The sequence below is a fragment of the Panthera leo genome, chromosome B2, assembly GCF_018350215.1.
Source record: "Panthera leo isolate Ple1 chromosome B2, P.leo_Ple1_pat1.1, whole genome shotgun sequence".
NCBI classification, from domain to species: domain Eukaryota; kingdom Metazoa; phylum Chordata; class Mammalia; order Carnivora; family Felidae; genus Panthera; species Panthera leo.
In genome coordinates this window covers 147,848,584-147,864,093 of record NC_056683.1, presented here as the reverse complement: position 1 = coordinate 147,864,093, position 15,510 = coordinate 147,848,584, and positions in this window count along the sequence as shown.

Here is a 15,510-nt window from a genome sequence, read left to right as displayed (position 1 = left end):
CTTTTACTATGATTTTAAAAGCCATAGAAACGTTTACTGTGTATGTATGTATTCTTACATCGTACGTAATATTGCTGTGCAGACTTTGGAATGTTGTAAGTTGACATCTTTTTTTTTTTAATGCATCATCCATGGAGTAAAACTGCCAGCAATTGGATATGCTTATATTCAGCTTTACTCCCTACTGACAAATCACTTGTCCTCTTAGTCCTTGTCCTCCTGTGATAATCTTTTAAAAAAATTTTTTTAATGTTTTTACTTATTTTTGAGACAGAGACAGACAGAGCTTGAGGGGGGGAGGGGCAGAGAGAGAGGGAGACACAGAATCCGAAGCAGGGCTCGAACTCACAGACCGCGAGATCATGACCTGAGCCGAGGTCGGACGCTCAACCGACTGAGCCATCCAGGCGCCCGCCCCCCCCCTTTTTTTTTTGCCCTTCGCTCTTGAATAAGACGGAGTAAAAAAATCTATATTAACACTTATTTTGTCTCATCACTTTGAAGATATTACGGCAAATACCTTCGGATCTGTGAAGACGACCCTGGAGGCTCAAGTGTCATTCCTTTGTAGGTCAAGTATCTTCCTTCTCTCGTTGCTTTAATTGTGTTCTTTCGCCTTTGGTGTTCTGTAGTTTCACTAATAAAGAGTCCATGATGGTTAATTTTATGGGACTAATTTGACTGGGCCACTGGGTCCCCAGATACTCAAAGATGATTGCAGGTCTGTCTGTCTGAGGGTATTTGGGGGCGAGGTTAACACTAAGTTGGTAGACTGAGAAAATCCGATTGCCTTTCATAATGTGGGTGGGCTCCATCATCCAACCTGTTGAAGACTTGACTAGACAAAATGCTGACCCTCCCAGTGAGAGAGAGTTCTCCTGCTGGGCGGCCTTCCAGCTGGAACCCCAGCTCTCCTCTTGGTTCTATGGCCGCTTCCAGCCTTCACACTCCAACTGGGACGCCATTTTGGCAGATCTGGGACTCGCCAGCCTCCATAATCAGATGGGCCAATTTCTTACTATAAACCTCTCTACGTGTATGTGTATATATTTCCTATTGGCTCGGTTTCTCTGGAGAATGCTGACCACTACAGAATTCAAGTGTGTGGATGTCTAACCTGCTTAGAACTTTCATGGTTTACTCATCTGAGAATTCTTGTCTTTCAGCCATCTTGAGAATTCTCTACCATTATCTCTGAAAACATCTCTGGCATCCTCTCTGTCTTCTTCTGGCGCTTTGACTAAGGATATGCTGGATGTTCCCCTTCTGTGTTTCACACCCCGTCATGTTCCTTTCCTCTTCCCTAGCTCATGGATCTAGCCGTGTTCTAGGTAATCCTCACATCTACCTCCCGGTTCATGCGTTTGCTCCCATAGACTTCATCCAATATGCTGTTTTTTCCTCTATTTTCAGTGACTGGATTCTTACTTCTAGAAGCTATTATTTGGTTCATTTCCAAATCTGCCTCCTTTCTTCATAATGTTTTATTTTTTGATTGCAGTTCGGAATCCTTTTCTGTCTCAGAATTTCAAATAGCCATAGAGCTTTTCTCTTGTTCTCATGTCTGAAACTTGGGGGAGTGCTAATGTTCGTGCTGGTGGTGCGTACAGAGTCTCTGTCGTGTATCTTCTCCCCTTTTGTTGTTTTCACCCCGGCCTCTTTTTCTATGGGAAGCAAGTGTGGCTTGGGTGGTGGCGATGTCCTTCCAGAGGGATTTGCTCTTGTTCTTGGAAGGGGTCCCAGGAGGATCACCTCCCCGAGACCCCTCCTTAGGCTTCTTCCCCAGCAGGTGGGCTCCCACACCACACACAGTATAATTTTCGATGACAAATGCTGGGTGCATACATCAGGTGTTTATTTCTCAGCTTTCTTTTCACCAAGAGACCAGGGAGAGATATGGCCCTTGGGTTCTCTCCTCCAGTAGGTCGATCCTTCTAGTTTCCTTCTTCCATGTGGATGTAGCCCTTGGAGAGCCCTGGCTTTAATCTGAGAGCTCAGCTCCACCTCTCCGCTCGCATGGACCCCAAACCTCACTCCATATCCATGAACAGAAGTTAAAAATTGCCTGGGCACACGGGTGTCGCATTCAGGGTCCTGCACATACCCATGACTGTGGGGGCTGCCATGGACATAGCACAGTTTTCCTTCCGCCGAAACCAGACTGTCATTGCATGGTATGTCTGTGCGATAAGGTTTCGTATATGGAGCTTTCTCGACTTAGGCGAAAGCTTGGTGCGGGAGGAAGAGATTGTGGGGTACAGCAAGTGATGAGAAAGTGGCATCATAGTTTTTGAGACAGGAGAACAGTTCAATTTTCTCCTGTCAAACAACTGGGTGTTTTAATAATCCCAGCCTTTTAAAGTCTCAGACTTTTAAGTTTCCTTACATCTTTGACATGATTCCTCTTTGCAATTCCACCCACTCTTTATGAGAATAATAGCGTGCTAATGCTCTATTCTTCGGTGCTTTTTCTTCGGAGAACTCCAAGCACTTTATAGACATTGCCACTTATCCTGAGGACACCTTGGCATGCTGCGGAAGCGAGTTTGTTGGCAGAAAAGTCGGTCTCGTGGAGAATGAGGACCAGCCAGCCCAACGCAACACCGCTGAAAACAGAATTCCCGATTACACCGTGAATGAGTCCGCACGAGTGCAACCACAAAATAGGAAGAGCCTCTCCTCTTCATCTCGGCCCGAAGAAGCTCTTTGTAACCTAAGGTGACATGTGCAAAAAGCAAATCACCATCCTGGCCATCCTTCGAGGAATAGCTTCTTGCCTGGTTCTGTTTCACAGATCGGGTGTTGACGGGGCACGGCTGGCGAGGTTGGCAGCAGGACGAGAGCACGGCTTACGTGGCTCGTTGTAGCGGGAAGGAAAACGGAGCATCTGCAGCGCTGACCACCACGGTGTCGGGCACGTGGGGGCATATGCCGTTTCTGGAACGGGGCAGCGTTCGTTGGCCACGAGAGCCGTCGGGATTTAGAGCAGGTGGAAGTTAATCGTCCAGACCGGGAGCTGGCATCGCGGGGAACTGTCACTGGGGAGCAGGGGTCTAAGAGCCAATATGCCAGCAGACCCCTTAAGAGAGTTGTCAAGATAGGAAAGCCTGCCAGGGTGTCATTTTGAGTTGGCTTCCACCAGGGAAAAGCTATATGGTAAAGCAGGGGGGGGACGGCACGGAATAACAGACGAGATAAGGTGGTTCTTGTGAGAAAGCCAAGTCCAGGTCCTCCGGCTGTGGAAACGATCTCCTCGTCACGCTCCCTGACAGCCACGGCCGGCGAGAGGACGGGATGGGTTCATTCACCCACAGCGAAAGGGCGTTTCCTCTGGGGTCCGTCCCGCGCCAGGGCTGGGTGCACCTGTCACTTTCTGGTAAGAGAACTCGAATGGTCCACGCCCAAACCAAAACCAGGAAAGTTAATTTTGTGAACTTCCCAGAAAGAGACCTGAAAGCCATGGTCTTATCTTGAATAGCTGTTTCGCCAAAAACACAGAGATATCGTCACTGGCCACTTCTTACCCTGACTCTTGATTCTGGGTAAGACTTTCATGTAAAATACTGAGCCTGCTGTGTATCTGCTTTACTGCGAAGATGGCAAGCAAGTCTCCTTGAGCACTTACTGTGTGCTAGACACGGGGCTGAGTGTCAACGCCCGAACTCACAATCTTCACAGCGATGCCGTCCAGTTCCTCCATGTGGCAGATCAGGAAACTGAGGCACGGGAAGATTAGATAAGTCGCCCATGACTACACTGCTAAAAGGGGGCAGAGGGGCGCCTGGGTGGCTCGGTCGGTTGAACCCCTCTGACTCCCGCGCAGGTTCTGATCTCACGGTTGCTGAGTTCGAGCCCCGGGGCTGCCGGCCCATCAGCACAGAGCCCGCTTCAGATCCCCTGGCCTCCTCTCTCCGCCCCTCCCCCTCCCCGGCTTGAGCTCTCCCCAAAATAAAATAAATATTTAAAAAATAAATAAATAAAAATCAGTAAAAGCAGGGAGAGCCAGGGTTCAGGCTGGAAGTGTTGGGCTAGGGGGTGGGCACATCACTGTTCTGCAATATTTCCTGGGACAATAACGCTTAATTGCCCCTAAGACACACTCAGGTTTTAATACCACGTGTTTATCGGTTAGCTGTTACTGTTTTAAAGTAACTGTTAGGTTTCCTTTTTTTTTAAATTTTTTTTAATTTTTATTTATTTTTAAGAGAGAGAGAGAGAGAGACAAAGTGTGAGTGAGGAGGGGCAGAGAAAGAGAGGGAGACACAGAATCCGAAGCAGCTCCAGGCTTCGACCTGTCAACACAGAGCCCGACTCAGGACTCGAACCCATGAACCCTGAGATCATGACCTGAGCCGAAGTTGGATGCTCAACCGACTGAGCCACCCAGGCGTCTCTAGGTTTCCTTTTTATAAAAATACATATTGATGGCAGCTTGTTCATGCCCCCTCCCCCGCCCGCAGTTACTAAGGCAAAACCCTGGAGTCCTTCTTCTCTCTGCCAGTTGGCCCCCAGCCACACTTGTCTTTGTGATTCTTACGACACGCCAGGCACACTGTCGCCTGGGGACCTGAATCCTTGATGCTTCTGCCCCGACCCTCGGCCCCCGAAGCCCACACGGCCCTCCCCTCTTCCCTGTGTGGCTGTGTTCCTACACCCACGTGACTCTGTTTACTCCTCTCGGGATTTCCTGCCCGTTTGTTTTACCCCAGTCTTGATTTCTGGGTTGGCTTGATGTTTTGCTCATCTTTTCATTGGAATGCATCTTGTAGGAATTCGCTTCAAGAAATACATATAGGTAGCACATTTATTGAAAACATATGCATCCATATGTGACTTTCACTTATTCATTTATGTATATCTATATGTATATATATATATGTATATGTATATATATATATATATATATATATATATATATATATACACATATATACACACACACACACACACACACACACACACACACATACATCTGTCTATTCGTTGCCTTCCAAAGACAACTTACCACAACCGAAATGGGTCCCTGTCTTCTGGCTGGTGATTTTACCCAGCATTCTGAAGCTAGTCTCCTTTGCCCTTTCAAGTAACCTGGGAAATGTCGGTATTGCTGTTGTTGAATAGTCCACAGCAGGTGTGGTTATTTGAGAACTGGTAGGAGGACTTACGAGGACTGTCAATACTTACCCTTTACAGTTGTTTGAAAAGGCGCCCCTATTTATTTATTTATTTATTTATTTATTTATTTATTTATTTATGTTAAATGCTTATTTATTTATTTTGAGAGCGAGTGAGCCGACATGCGAGCGGGGGAGGGGGGGAGAGAGAGAGAGGGAGAGAGAGAATCCCAAGCAGGCTCCCCGTTGTCAGCGCAGAGCCTGACAGGGGGCTCGATCTCACGAACCTCGGAATCATGACCTGAGCCGAGGTCAAGAGTTGGAGGCTTAACCGGCTAAGCTGCCCAGGTGCCCCAAGGCCCCCCTTTTTAAAGAAATCGCTACTGGCCATCACTACTCTAGGCCTTGCTGAGCATGTGGCTTTAAAACATCTAAGTCACAGGCGTATTAAGACTCTGACCACATCAGTACAGTGATCCGTAGGGACTTTGGATCCACGTGGTTGGACCCCCTGGTTACCAATCTGAGTTCCCAAGTCAGGTGAATATTTATTACTACCCCCCCCCAACCCCGGCGTAAGAACAGGTGGTGAATGTTTGTTATTTTATTATCTTGATTTATCTTTAAATGTCTCCCAACACGATCCTTGTTTAAAAACACATTTCCAGTTCTCCATATCAGAGAAGCTTACTTCAAATAATTCGTCCAGATATTCTGATGTTTCCTTTCATCCCCTCACGTCTGTAAGTCAGGAGAACAAAATCAGGATGAAAAAATACCACTGCTGTATTTTGGGGATTTTCCATGCAGAGAAGGTTGATGTTTAATTTCACCGAAATTGAATTTTCACTGCTTTAAATATATCCATTTTCCCCCTAACCTCTCCTTAATTAGCTTCATTCCAAATAGCTGTACTTTCTTTTATATTAAATGTCTATAACTCTTACATAATATGAATTAGCTAATAGAGAAAGCAGAGTCTGAACAAATGAAGGACTCGGGGTTTAACTCAACCCAAGGGATGTGTTCTCTTTGGCCCCAGAAGTGGTTTAAATTTCCCGTGAGGACGTCAGCGGCTTTGGATGTGGTCGGCGGCCTCTCTGAAGCCAAGGCCACCTTCCCTGCTGTCTTCTTTGGGCCGTTTCACACGTCCCTGCATCAGACTCCACTCTGGGTGGCTGACAGGTGCCTTTTGCTCCCGCTGCCCCCAGCCACTGCCCTGTCACTCACAGTCTCAAGGGGTGGGTTTTGCCTGGTGGAAAGCGGCTTGTTGCAATCCCAGACGGATCCTTTGTCTTCAAACCGTCGCATTTCCCAAAATGTGTGTTGTTTCTGGCGAGTTCCAAGTGGAAGCAGAAAAGCCAGTGTCAGGGTACCCACATGTCACTCCTGAGGGGAGGGGTGAAGGCAGTCTTACACTTGTGTCCTCCTCTCCCACGGGGAGATGTGTACCAGGAGCTGTTCTGGGGGAGCATGAGGAGTAGCCAAATAAAATGAAAGAGAGAGAGAGAGAGAGAGAGCGCGCACCAGTTGTCCTGATGGGGAGCACTGGGAAGGAGCCCCAGACTCTTGGCCAGGGGACAGACTTCCTCCGGGTGATGGGCATCGGGAGAGACCGCAGGTGCACACAACTCCTGCCATGCACCCCCATCACCACTGTTGTCCCTCCTGGAAGGCGTGTGTGAGCTGAGGTGGGCGAGTGTTCCTTGCACTGTTGGATTTTTGCCTAGTTTACTGCTAAAGACCGAGACCTGGTTGTCTGAGAAAAAAACAAAACAAAACAAGGGCACCTGGGTGGCTCAGTTGGTTGAGCGTCTGACTTCGGCTCAGGTCATGATCTCTTTGTTCCCAAGTTCCAGCCCTGCAGTGGGGTCTGTGCTGGTAGCTCGGAGCCTGGAGCCTGTTTCAGGTTGTGTGTGTGTGTGTGTGTGTGTGTGTGTGTGTGTGTGTCTTTCTCTCTCTGCCCCTCCCCCACTCATGCTCTGTCTCTCTCTCTCTCTCAAAAAAAAAAAAAACATTAAAAAAAACCCAAAACAAACAAGCAAAACAAACCAAACTTAAAGCCATTTCTCTTCTTCCTTTCTGCAAACTCACAAAGCAGCTTTGAATTTTGGTCTTTTCAGCAGCATAAGATGAAAAGCAGCTGGTCCCCCCCAAAGTCCTCAATTTTCTTTGGAAGCATGGATTATTCAAGTTAAGTTTCATTAAATAAACCGACATGTCAAGAGTTTTTCTTGCAATCAAGTGATTGACCAAGAAAGCAAATGATTTATTCATGTCTTTTATAATTTTTGATCTTCTAACCCATCTTCCTCCTATCGATTCCCCCCCAAATTTCCATGGATATTTTGGATTTTTGGGTGCAGCATGGTGACCTCTGCCTTCGGAAGAGAAACCGTAAGCTGGCCCATTCCTGGGACACTCCCATGGCCCTCCGTCAATGTGGGGTCAGCTTCTTATAGAGGTTCCTTCCCAGACCCTGAAATCTTTTAGAGACAGGTTGGAAGAGAAAAGAGACAGCTAGAATCGTCTTCAGGGGATGCCTGGGTGGCTCAGTCGGTTAAGCGTCCAGCTTCAGCTCAAGTCATGATCTCGCGGTTTGTGAGTTCGAGCCACACGTCGGGCTCTGTGCTGGCAGCTCGGGGCCTGGGGCCTGCTTTGGATTCTGTGTCTCCCTCTCTCTCTGCCCCTCCCGCACTCTCACTCTCTCTGTCTCTCTCTCTCTCTCTCTCTCTCTCTCTCAAAAATTAATAAACATTAAGAAAAAAGAAGAATTGTCTTTACAAAAATCGCTGGGCTCCTGCAGAGGCCTGTTGCCTTCAGCAAGCTCGGGTTGCACACGATTCACCGGGTGGTGTTTTGGTTTCTCTGACAAGCCTTGCACGCTGACTTCTGATGAAAGCTCCCAAGTAAGAGTCGTGAGACAACGTTCGGTAAAATTTGGCCTCCACTTCAGTATGTGCGTCCGAGAAGGAAAGAAGCATCAATCCCCAAGAACCCCCCCCTCTCTGTTAGTCACTGAGCTCGTGTGGCCCGTGCTTCTGTGTGAAGTCGGGCCTCAGCTGCTCCCCGGGGTCTCTGGTGTGAGAGCATCACCGCCGGGAACGTGTCCAGTGCCTCCGGGGGGACCCTTTCCATTTGGACCATCCATCAACACGGCACTGCGCGTCTATTCTGTTCTCCCTAGACTGGCCCATGCGCCCTTGGGGTTATTTTTTGTTCCATTGGTTTGGGACACGTTTGGCCTTCTCTGTAATCTCCAGTCTGGTCACAAGTGGAGAATGTTTTCCCAAAGGGAAACGTCAGCGTGCCCGCCTTGGGTAGGTGACTCTTGGAAAACGCCGCTCTATGTGCTGAGCTCTGAGCTCGGCAAGGGTCGTCCGCTGTCACTCTGCACCCCGGGGGGGGGAAGAGCGGGTCTGCCCAAGGAAGCTGATTCTCAGGGCGAGGTGGGGTCTGACCACAGTCTCCCACCGCCCCGCTCTCACACGGGAACCAGCAGAGGCAGCTGGCCCAGACCCCATTCGAACTTGGCACCGCTGACTGGTGGCAGACCTCCCCCCCCCCCCCCCCCGCTTTCCCCTCACACCCCGAGTTTTTGCCGGCATTGCTTGGATGATACCATCTGGCTCGTCATTTATTTTGCTTACTTATAAGCCCGGCTATACTTATACTAATATAAAATGTTGAGGGTCCCCATCTAACTGTTGAGGATAATTATTTTACCCCAGGGGGGGAGCAATTTCATTTTTGCTCACATGATAGGGTTTTACAATTCTGTAAGATATTTCCTAACTTATTTGTGTGATTGCTTCAGATAACAGAGACCCGCTAGGGTCCCTGGATTCTCCCGCCCTCTTTTCCTCCACGAGCTGGGAGGTCGCAGAACGCGACCGGTCTCGTGACAGAACCGGTCTCTGTTCTTTGCACCCCAGACGTCTGTCCCGTAAACCGTATGGCTCCTTGGTTTTTCCTCTTCCTGCCTGTCCCGCATATGCGTAGTGATGCAGTCTACTCCGTGCTCATCTGTACTCCGTCAGGTGGAAACAGCTGTTATTTATTCCTAAGACCACATTTTCCCAGCAATGAGGGCCGGCCTCTGAAGAAGGCGGATGGTGCTGCTTTAACGCCACTCACGAAGCACGCAAAGAGCCTTCAAAGCCCTGGAGCTCACTCCTTCAGCTGCCAGATTCCTTAAAAACTGCCACGTCGGATGTTTGCAGACAAAGGAGACAAGTAGGACCCACCCTGGGCTCAAGCGTCGCAGAAACACTGTGTGTTTGGGGGAAGCAAGGTGGACAGAAGGCAGCAGGTGCAGGGCACGGCTCCAGTTACGTGGTACCCGGAACGGATAAGCGAGGATGGTTGATTTTTCTAGTAGGTACAAGGGGCACCTGGGGGGCTCGGTCGGTTGAGCGTCCGACTCTTGATTTCGGCTCAGGTCACGATCTCTCGGTTCTTGAGTTCGAGCCCCATGTCAAGCCCTGCACAGACTCCGAGGAGCCTGCTTGGGATTCTCTCTCTCTCTCTCTCTCTCTCTCTCTCTCCTCTCTCTCAAAATAAAGTAATAAAAAAAAAAGGCAACGACCAGTTTAAGAAGAACAAGAAGCAAGAAACAGCCCTGTACTTTCAGGGACACGAACCAAGTCCTTGCGTCTGATGTACGAGCCTCATGTATCCTGAAAATTACGCACCAGGAGGGAATCCTCTCTAATGAGCGGCCCCCGACGTCTCGGCCCTCCGCGTCCCTGGACGGGGAGCCTGTGTCTGCTTTGGTGGGAAAGACAGCCCTGGGCGCCTGTGTCGTCCGCGTGATGATCTGTAGTCTCCTGACTTCCGAATGCTGCACCTGCTTCCCTGTGACTCCTGCCTGCGTTTCTCCTCCCCCCCGATCGTTGGTAGTACAGGGAAATTCGAGCAAACTCATTACCCTTGTGCACGCATCTTAGAGGAATGATGAGGGGTGATTAAAGCAACTTTGGGATTTCCCTGGGCAGATGCAAAGCCTAGGACTTGGTGGCTCTCACAACGACATCACAAAGAAGTGCTTCCGATTTCCTGTTAGCAAAGGCAAGATCACAAGCCTGGGTCTTCGCCAGTCTTTTCCCAAGCCTAGCTGCCCACCCACGGGTCCCCCGGGGTGGTGGCAACAGGAGAGCCCGCCGATTTTGCGTGTCTCTCATCCCGCCTCGTTTCCTCGCTGCCTCCCACGTCTGTGACGCTCTGTCTCCAAAACGGCCCCGGGGAGAATAGGAACGATTTTATAACCTCCCTTGATAGATGCAAAATCTGAGCCCCTGGGACAGTAGACGAGGTGACATTTACTGTCCTGTTGCAACTTTGCGATTTTAAATAAAGTGCCCGGATTTGCGCGGCGAGTATAGGGCAGCCGCCCAGGCTCCCGTCTTCCCAGGGTGAGGCCCCTGCCTGCACACAGAAGGTCCCTTACGCTCGTGGCGGAGTGACACTCAGCCGTGCTTTCCTTTTACTTTTGATGGGCTGCAGGCTTGCACTTTAAGCCTGTGGCCTATGCTGCAGAACGTGAATGGTCCTGCTTCTGGAACGGCTGACATAATTCATGGCGTGCGTTTCTCAGCGAAATAAAGTTTTTTTTTTTTTCTTTCTTCAGCATCTCACAGAGAGCTTTTATTATTTGAATAAAATTCATAGACTGACCTCCAAGGGAAAAAGAAAGAAATAATCAAACCTTTATTTGATTCCTTGGCCGTTCCCACACCCTCAAAAATTGGCTTGAAAGTGTTTAAGTAACCAATTGGAGGCAGCTAATCAGAAACAGCCTTTGTTTTGTCGACAGAGCTCAAAACGAGATAGTTAAAATTCATGTCCTACCTGACTGCTCTGGAAAAGGCTAAGGGTTATTCGTCTCCCCGCTGTTTTTAAAGGATGGAATTTAAAGTATAGGATTGTCAGCAACGGCAGCAAAATGTGCTCTCCTTTGATCCTTGCGGGTTTCAGAATTCACGCCGCCCCACAGGGGCTCCTGAGCCGGCCAGACAGGAGCTGGGATCCCCGGGTACTGCTTGCTGCCTCTGCCATCCTGAGCAAGGGGCAAGTCCCTCCAACTGGGCGTGAGTGAGTGGGCTTTGAAGTGAAAAACGACAATGAATCCGGACTATTTTGGTAGGACGGGTCATGTTTTAAATGTAAAGGACTCAGAGATCTTTGTGCGCCCGGTGGCAAGCACCCTGTCGTGCACTGAGCAAACAGGGAGAGAGAGCACATAAGGGCAGAAGTGGGCACAGGAGAGACAGGAAGTAATCGGGGATCAGCGGGAGTAGATCTCAGAATTGTAACTGGACCCGGGTCAGAGTTCCACGGCCTGGCCTCAGCGGGGGACGCTCCCCTCCTCTGAGCCACCGCTGGCCGCTGCGGGACCGTGGCTCGCACCGCCGCCTTTGAAGTTGTTACCTGTGTGTTGGTCTCGTGCCCCAACTGGACTGGGGGTAACCAGAGGTCTGGGGTGTGAGGGCTAATCGTTTGCTTTATTCTCGAAAGCAGAGGGTGTGTTCTCTCATCAGTGTGTTCACATTTGGGTTGTATCGAATCAAGAGGAATTACGTTGAATTCAAACAAAAATGCGCCTGGGGGGCTCAGCTGGTTAAGCGTCCAGCGTCGGCTCAGGTCATGATCTCAGGGTCTGTGAGTTCGAGCCCCGCGTCCGGCTCTGTGCCGATGGCTTGGAGCCCGGAGTCTGCTTCGGATTCTGTGTCTCCCTCTCTCTCTGCCCCTTCCCTGCTCACTCTCTGTCTCTGTCTCCCAAAAAAAGCGAATACACGTTAAAAAAATTTTTTTTTCGATGTAGTTCAAATTAAGCTTCTGGGTGCAAAATACATATTTGTTTATTTTGGGACGAGTTTTATGGCAGGATTCGTAAGATCAGTAGACCGTGCCTCGGTACCTGCAAAGGTATAGCATGCTGTTCGCTCTGGGTTTTCAAGGCACTCGGTAGAACTTTGCATATACCAGACTTCACAAGGATCTTACCTCACCTGGCATTTTTCTGGAATGAATGCGAGTTAACATTAATGATAGTGTCAGAGGTACAAGCGAATGCAGCGGGATTAGGTGAAAGGGAACCACCTTCTGCTTTCCACAGATAATGGTGAATATAGCAAAGAAAACCCATCTTATGTCCTTTTTGTGACAACACCGGATGTGCCTTGGGACTAGATTTCCATGAAATTTATATAGTGTCACGATGAGATTCATCGGGTGGAATGAGCTGACATCGTCATGTAAATCATTCTGGGCCGCTTGAAAAACTGGGGACAAAATGCATTTGCTTAAACATGCAAATTTGTAGTTCCGTGCTCATGGAAGAAATGACTTTGGAGTCCCTAGGTTTAGAAGATAGTTGAAACGTCCTGAAACGTGTAACTTCAGCATCGGCGATATACGGCTCGATGTGGCGAGACCGTAGCAAGGAATTCTCAGAGGAAATTTTTAGTAGCTTTGGGAGTTTTCTGAGGCACTTAGATTCCCTTAATCTATATACTGGCATCTTTTTTATAGGCTGTCTTCACCTCGTCATTTAAAATATAATCAGTGAGTGCGTTAAAAAGAAGAGAGCAGAGCTGTCCGAGACAATGTGTACCGATGGGTCTGGAACAGCCGGAAAGGCTTCCTCCTGGGGGCAGGGGCACAGAGAGCCGCTCTCAGCCGTGAGTGAGTGTCACAGGGGCGGTCAGTGAATATCCTGTTCTGTTTACTCTTCCTACAAAGGAGCTGTTTACCAGAAAAAGCATCTGGATCGTATTGCTTTTTAATTCATTGTGGACCAGTCAGAGGCTCTTAGAACACGGACAGGAAATAAGAGTGACAAAAGTCCCTCTCTCTCCCGGCAGTTGGGCCGTTTAAGCCTACCATTCTTCTCAGGAGAGTCTCCTGGGTCTTCATTCAGACCCCAAGTGTCATTTACCTCGAAGCAAATAAAAAGCAATGCAGTGTTTTCAAGTGAAGGAGGAGTGACTGGATGGGGGATGAAATCATTCCGCACCGAACACCCAAATCAAATATTTTTGAAGTGTACTTTCCTGGCTACAGGTTCAAGGGAAGTGATGAGAGGCAGTAAGTCCTAAACACTTCACACAGGGAGCTGGTCTCAGTCAGAGCGGGGAGACCCTCCAACTTGCCCTCCTGTCCCACCCCACAGGGGCCTCGTTCCAATCCTCCTAGGGCGAGGCTGTGCATTTGGTCCCTGAATGGCCTAACTGGAATTAGAAAGTCCTTCTTTCTATCCGGCCGACCAGTCTCCGCTTAACATTTTTTAAACACTTTCCTTTGAAAAAAATCTGATAAATTACTGTTTTGTATGACGTTCTTAAATTCTGAGACTGTTTACAGGCAACCGTACATAAGGCCCATGTGATTTCTTTGCCGTTTTCAAGATTCTGCGTGAACACAGTCAGGGACCTCCTTAGACCTGGGGTCTGAGAACAGTCCTGCGGAGTGGCCCGGCCAGAGCGCATGGTGGTCTGGACTGTCTTCCGGTTCCTGGGAATGGATTTGCATTTCATTCACCCATGGCGGTGCCTTACCTCTCGGCAATCACATCAAATCATTGGTTCAATGAGCTAAAAACTACCCAAAATGCCTCGCCAGGCCTTCCTTCAAGAGGATGACTGTTTCCCCAGGTCGGGCAACTCCCGTGTTATCTAAGGGCGTTTCTCAGAGTGTTAGATACATTGGTGTTGATTTCAGCCATTGTGTATTATTTATTATTATATTCACATTCAAACCAGAAGTTGAGAAATAACTCACAGGACATTCATGATGCGAGGCTTGATTTTAGGAGAATTTCAGATAGGGGTGGTTTTTTGTCCCATTTTTTATTCCTTTTTGTTTCTTTACACTGTTTAAATACTTTTTAGAGCAGGGCTACTGTGTGATTTCCAGTTGTCTCTGGTAAGCTGCCCTTGGTAAAGTGGTAAGTGGGCTGAAATGCACCCCATTCTGCCCTGTGCTGGCCTGGGGCTGCTCTGTGCCAAAGGGGCACCTTTGCATACACACATTGCGGATTGTATAAGCTGGTGGTGACCCTGAACGCGACCACACTGGAATTCTGAGAATTATAGGTAAGTCAAAAAATCACCCCAAACTGTATATACTACCATTAAAAAAAAATTTTTTTTAATTTTTATTTTTGAGAGAGACAGAGACAGAGCACAAGCAGGGGAGGAACAGACAGAGAAGGAGACCCAGAATCCGAAGGGGGCTCTGGGCCCCGAGCTGTCAGCACAGAGCCCGACACGGGGCTTGAACTCATGAACCATGAGACCATGACCTGAGCCGAAGTCGGATGCTTAACCGACTAAGCCACCCGGGCGCCCCTGTATACTATCATCTTTTAAAAATCAAACAAAACTTGGGTGCCTGGGTGGCTCAGCTGGTTAAGCATCCAACTTCAGCCCAGGTCATGATCTCGCAGGCAGTGAGTTCAAGCCCCACATCGAGCTCCACGCTGTGTGGAGCGTGCTAGGATTCTCTTTCCCTCTCTCTCTGTACCCCTCCAGTTGCACATGCTCTCTCTCTCTCTCTCTGTCTCTCTCTCTCTCAAAATAAACAGATAAACTTACAAGAAAAAAGGAAGGAGATTTTGACACATGCTATAACATGGATGAACCTTGGACGTTTTGTAAAGTGAAATAAGCCAGTCATAAAAGGACAATGGGGTGTTGCGCGATTCCATTTATATGAAATTCCTACAGTCGTCAGACTTGTAGAAACAGAAAGCAGAATGGTGGTTTCCACAGGCCGGCGGAGAACATGGGGGGTCAGGGGTTAATGGGCACAGGGGTTCGGGGTGAGAAGACACAGCATCTCGGAGATGGACGGTGGTGATGTTCACACAACCGTGCGAATGCACTTCCTGCCACAGAGCCGAGCCCTTTAACATGGTTGAAATGGTAAATGTCGTGTCATATACATTTGTCACAGTTTTTTTTTTTTAATTTTAAATGAGCAATAGTCATTGAAAAGACTTTGGGGGCGCCTGGGTGGCTCAGTGGGTTAAGGGTCCGACTCTTGATTTCGGCTCAGGTCATGATCTCAGGGTTCCTGAGTTCAAGCCCTGCATTGGGCTCTGTGCTGACAGTGTGGAGCCTGCTTGGGATTCTCTCTCTCCCTCTCTTTCTCTGCCCACCCCACTCACGCTCTCATGGTCTCTCTCTTAAAATAAATAAATAAACGTAAAAAAAAAAAGACTTTGGTCTACAGATAGCTCTTTTCACTGAGACGTTCAAAACCAGCTTGAGTGCCTGCCCTCTCTTTTCTTCAGGACAGAATTCTCTGGTCTTTGCCCATCTCTTTGTTTTTCCTACCTTGTTCTCAGGCCTGATCCTCTGAAACCTGCCTGTAACAGACGCTGGCACTGCTC